Genomic DNA, 6,027 nt, shown 5'->3' with positions numbered 1-6,027 from the left:
TTTCTACCCTAAGACTGGCTCAAATAATCTGGTCATCACAGAGCTCTTTCTCAAACACAAAAGCTTTAGAATCATACATTTTCTTTAAAAAATCTGTTGCTGTAGAGTCGATTCTGACTCATATCGACCCTATAGGACAGCATAGAACTGCCCCATAGGGTTTCTAAGGCTGCAGTCCTTATGGAATCCGACTACCGCATTTTTCTCCCACGGAGCCCCTGTTGGGTTCAAACTGCTGACCTTTTGGTTAGCAGCCAAGCGCTTAACCACTGTGCTACCAGGGCTCCTCAGTATTCTCTTTAGCCCCCAGGAATTCTGTATCCATCAAAGAGAAGCCTCACTAGGAAAACAAGAAATGAACTTCTTTCATGGTCACCAAAGATGTCAAAGAAGACAGGGGTAGAATTTAAAATCAGCAAATCCTACTGAGGGCTTAGAAGAGCTTTACCTGTAGGCATTTCATGATGCTCTTTTTTTTTTTCCTTCATTTTTTGGTCTTGTAACTCCAACAGTTGCATTTCCTAGATTCCCCAGAGGGTTTCAAATCATGTGGTTGCACAGGTTTTTGTTTCCCTCGTGGGGAGATAGGAAGTGAGTCTAATTTCACCATTATAGATCGATTTGGCTCCTCATTTTGGTTCTGGAAATATGAAGTATCAAGGGCTTTCCCTGGGACCAGGAGGAGTATTTTAGCAGTTAGAAGAAGCTAGAAAATCACAAGGACCATGTGTAATTTCTGGGGCCATCACCAGTTTGTTGGGTAGTGATTATGAACCAAGTAGACAGCATGGGAAGAAAATCAATTGCCATGACATTCAACACATTTATGGTATGTCTGTGCCACAGTGCTAGGCGCTCTATAGACAACCATATGGCTCTCTGAAATAATTTTTAGCATGAGGCAGGGAAGTACTGAAAGCCAGAAAAAATAAGAAAGGGAGGGAGTAGGGAAAAAGGCTTTCTGCCTTATTAAAGACTCTACAAAAACTGTTTTACAAATATAATAGCATTGCTCGATAGCATCACTAGTTCCAACCAAAACTCTAAATTTCTAAACTGTTCTTGGTTCAGAAAGATGAAGGATCTTTTACCTGATCAATTCCAATGCTATCTTTTCCCAAGAGTCAATTAAATTTTGAGTTTTGCCAAAGGAGTCAAACAAAGGCTTATTGTACATCTCAGTCACCAGTTTGATGGTTTAGAAATGTGGTTGACCCCTTTTCATGTCAATTTCCAAGGGCAAGAGTTATCAGAAGAGAAACATTTCTACTTGAATGGTTAACAAGGCTGGGGCTAATTTCAGTTCCAATTGGAGTCAACTCTACAATGATCCATGCTTGCGGTTCAGAGCTACTCACACTATGGTGATCTAGGAGGGTAGGATGCTTGCTTTCTAAGGCAACATTTTCTACACTGTTCTGCAGAGCTCAGGGAAATGACTAGGTCCTCTTTGAATAAAAGTTCTATGGGAAAATAAGATTGGGAAGCATGGTACACTGGATTTCCCAACAGGGCTAGCCTCATCTTTCTATGCATACATGTTGTTCCGTCTACAGTGTTTTCTTTTTTTCTATTTGTAGCCAATGTGCATAAACTTGAAGTTTTGAAATTAAAACCCAGATGTGTAGCCTCTCTGAATAGACCCTCTGCATAGCACATGGGGCTGTATTCCAAAGTGGTTGGGGCCCCGTTAGATGGGGCCACGCCCTCTAGTCCATCTCCTCACCCTGGGATCTGCCACTCTCAACTTTTGTGACATGCCTGGTGTTTGTGATGCCTGCTCTGTTCTCCCTGCCCTTTCTGGAGATTTACAATGCGTGTTAAAGTCTCTGGGGATCTAGTTAACTTTGTTTCATCCAGCATTTCCAAAACTTGTTTGAGCTTATGACTCTTGTTCATGGCACACCCACTAGCATTCTGTGACAGAATATGTGGGAGTATGGGAGGAAATAGGATGCAGACAGGCTTAGGAATAAGAAGACCTGGGTTCTAATCCTAACTCATCTAACAGTAACACTCACCCAATGCCATTAGGGCGAATCGTTCTTTATGCCTAAGTTTTTTCGTCTGATAGAGATGATCATTGCCATACCTACCTTGAAGTATAGTGGTAAGTGCTAATGAAACGGTACTTGTTAAACATCTTGGAAAAGTAAACACTACAGAAATGAAAGGTGGTTTTGTTTCTTTTTTCCAGTACAGCTCATAGTAACAGCAGACCTAGCGTTAGTGCTCAATAAATAATTTCAATGGTGTTGCAATCTTAAGTCTCTTGCTATATTGTACCTCTTATTTTTTCAGTGTTTCTTTTTTGAAAGAGTTGATGTTCAGTTATTTGTGTCTCATACTGTTGTTGCTGATCAAGAAGTAAGAATTTGTTAATAGCTGAGAAGGAAGAATGGGTAAGAGGGGAGGGCAGGGAGGTAATTTGGTTGATGATATGAACTTCTTTTCTGTAAATATATCAATCTTGTAGAATGTGTTGAATATATTTTTTTCATTTTTGATACTTTGAAACACAATTGAGATTCCGTTGTCTGCAATCTGTCTCGGGCTCTTAGGACACTGGTGTAATTAAGACTGTTTTAAGCTTCAGTAACTTTGCACAGCTTTGAGAAACAGCAGAACCAGCCTTTCACTGATGACTGTAAAGACGGTTGGAATAATTTGTGAGCACTTGGAAACGTGAGGGGCTCTTGGTGACTGCCTAGTTTCATTTGTATGTACACTCATTAATAAAAGATTTTTCATTTTGAAAACTGACTTGCTATTTTCCCGGGTTTATCAGTTAGTCTGGGCCAGGTGTCTTCAACTTGCTTTGGGCTCACAGGCCAAGGTCAAAGTGGGTCAAAATGTATTGAGAGTTTAGATGTGCCGGAACTCTTCTAGTTGCTGGGATCTAGCAGAAGGATCCTGAGCTCTAGTTCCCAAGGACCTCTGATTTAGTAGGGAAGGAACCCCAAAACCATTATTGCAGGTACTGATTAATGCTACGAAGCCGATAAAAGAGAATGTGACATAGCAGGGCTGTTCAGCTGTGTCACTGACAGCTGGCACTGGATATTTCTTTGTTGTGGAGGGCTGTCTGGATTCTAGACTGTTAAGCAGCATCCCTATCCTCTACCCATTAGATGCTAATAGCACCCTACGCCCCTAGTTATGACAACACAAAATGTCTCCAGACATTGCCAAATGTCACCTGAGGGGCAAAATTACCACTGCAATAGAGGTGCCTGGGGGACGGGTGGGTGGGGAATGGAGCAGCTTTCACTAGGTTGGTTGGGGCCACCTGTGGGAAAGAGGTGCCATTTAAGTTATAACCGGAAGGATGAGTAAGGGCAGCCACAGGAAGATCTGGCAGCAAGAAACCCCGCCCCCCTCCCCAAATGCAAGAATCTTGGGGCAAGAAGCTTGCGTATTAAGAGGGAGGGAGTTGTGTTCTAAGGACCAAAAGAAGTCAGTGTGGCCACAGCAACCTAACCGCAACTTCAAGCATCTTCGTAACCTTTGCCATGCTCACAGTGACGTTTTGCTACCATTTACTCAAACTGCTTTAGATTAATTAACTTTAAATTTTTAATCACCCTAGATAATATCCAAGGAGCCCTAGTGGTGTGAGAGTTAAATGCTCTGCTGCTAACCTAAAGGTTGGAGGTTCGAACCCACCATCAACCCTATAGGAGAAAAGACCTGGTGATCTGCTACCATAAAGATTACAAACTAGAAAACCCTATGAGGCAGTTCTACTCTGTCATATGAGGTTGCTTTGAGTTAGAACCCATGCTACAGCAGCTAACAACAAGAGATAATATCCATTTAATCATGGGTTTGATACATTATTGCTTTTAAAGTTAGAACTCATGTAACTATTTAAAAACCCATTTGTGGACCAACTAAACTTAGCTCCTGCTCCACCTCACTACAGCCATTAAGGCTCTGAGTTTGAGGAGAGTGCGCTCAGCTATTGCTAGGGATAACGCATTCAGAGCCAAACTTTGGTGCCCTGAGTGAGGAGGATCAGAGAGCAGCTTGGTTGAGGTGACAGGAGAGGGTATGTAGGGAAAGGAGGGGTGCAGAGGGGTACATCCTGGCAATGAGAGGCTTTCCATAGGGTTGGTGAGGGTCCTCAGGGCTGACATGAGGGGTCCTGGAAGGAGACAGATAAGACACCAAAGTTTGGTTCTTACTGTGTTGGGCCCAGCAGCCGCTGAGCCTAGACTCCTCAAACTCACAGCCTTGAGAGGCAGTATTGGGGTGGGGCAGAAGCTGAGTTCAGTTGGCCCACAAATAGGTTTTTAAATAGCTATGAGTTTTAATTTAAAAAACAAAACTGCATCAAACCCATGATTGAATATTATCTAGAATGACTAAAAATTTAAAGTTAATTAATCTAAAGCAATTCAAGTAAATAATAACAAAAGGGCAACGTGAGCATGGCAAAGGTTACGAAGATGTCTGAAGGTGGGGAGGCATTAGTTGGATCAGCTGGGAGCTTGTTAAAATGCAGATTCCTGGGCCTACTCCTAGGGCTTCTGATTCAGTAAGATGGGTGGCAACTGACAATTTAATATGTTTGTTTGCTTAAATTGCAGAAGACAAGTGACTAAGTTATTTTACATTTAAACAAAAACATCCAGACTTCATTAAAACCATGTAGAAATAAAAGCATGAAATTGTCCTTCCTTTCTGCTTACTGTGGATATAAATCTCAAAAATTGAGATAAAAAGTTTATTTGGGGGCTTTGTGAGTATGGCTATGACACTTTGGAAGTGAAATAAAATTCTTCACCCAGAGTCCCCAAAATATGGGAAAACTCTACAAAATGTTTATATCCTAGTTTTCATAGTCTAGTCAGTGCAGACATGTTTTGTCCAGATTCCTAGTGCTCTCTTGAAGGAAAGGAGTGACACTTGTCATTTGGTCCGCCTACTGGTCTCTCTTCTTCAAGGTCTCCCTTCGTTGGTTGTCTGTGAAAAGCATTGGAGGGTCTCCAGGATACACATCCTCTGAATGCTTTTTTTTCCTCCTTTGATTCATGAAGGCATCGGATTTCCTAAGGAAATACACATTAAAAAATCATTGCTTCACCCATTGTAGAAGTAATGACAGTTGACCAATAATGAGGTGGTGTCCTGGGCATAGAATGTGAGCATGGTGTGTGGGAGGCTGAGGGAGAAAGATACCAATACTTAGAATTCCCTGGAATCTAATGCTAAATTTTCCGTGGAGATTCTAAAGGTCCCCAAGGGTCTTTCTAGCTCTGACCTGGTATCTTTGGTGGCCAGTGGGGTCTTTCTCCAGTTCCTCTAGAGCCCTTCCTCTACGCGGTCACCAGTGTACTCTAAAAAACTCAATATCTGATTGTGTTACATCTCAGCTTAAAGTCTTTCAGCTCTTCCTCACTGGGTAACAGTCCAAAGTCCATAGCAAGCCCTTTATAACGTATCCCCAGTTCTCTTTTCCTGCCTCACAGACCTACTCCCTGCTGCACTCCAGTGGATATAAATATCCCAGATATCCATCCACTACTCCATGGGTCATTCCACCTGCTAGAAACTCACACCCCCCCCCCCATTCCTTTACTGGGGAGATTGTTCCTCAAGGCCCAGCTCGAATGGCACATTTTCAGTCCTTCTGAGCATCGTCTCCCTAGACAGAATTAATCCCTCTTCTGAAGATTCCTGTACAACCCTTTTTATTCACTCAACAAATATTATACCATGCCTCCATATGCCAGGCTTGGTGCTAGTGCCATGCTCAGATCATATTGCAGGTAGACAGGTCCCTACCCCATGTCCCCTGCATGTGTGGCACCTTTGTGTGAATCCCAAAAAGGCTCCCTCCTCCTCCTGGTCCTGAGTGGGGCAGAGCCTTATCAGATGGAGTCTGAGCCTGGATCTTTGCACCATACAAACTGCAATGATAAATGGTGACCCTATAACTTAGTTCTTAGTATGAGAGATGTTTAGGTTGTTGGTACTTTTTACACTGAGCTCCTTGAGGGAAGTGTGTGCATTTCTCAATAC

The sequence above is a fragment of the Loxodonta africana genome, chromosome 2 (assembly GCF_030014295.1).
Source record: "Loxodonta africana isolate mLoxAfr1 chromosome 2, mLoxAfr1.hap2, whole genome shotgun sequence".
Classification (NCBI taxonomy): domain Eukaryota; kingdom Metazoa; phylum Chordata; class Mammalia; order Proboscidea; family Elephantidae; genus Loxodonta; species Loxodonta africana.
This window is presented reverse-complemented; position numbering follows the sequence as displayed.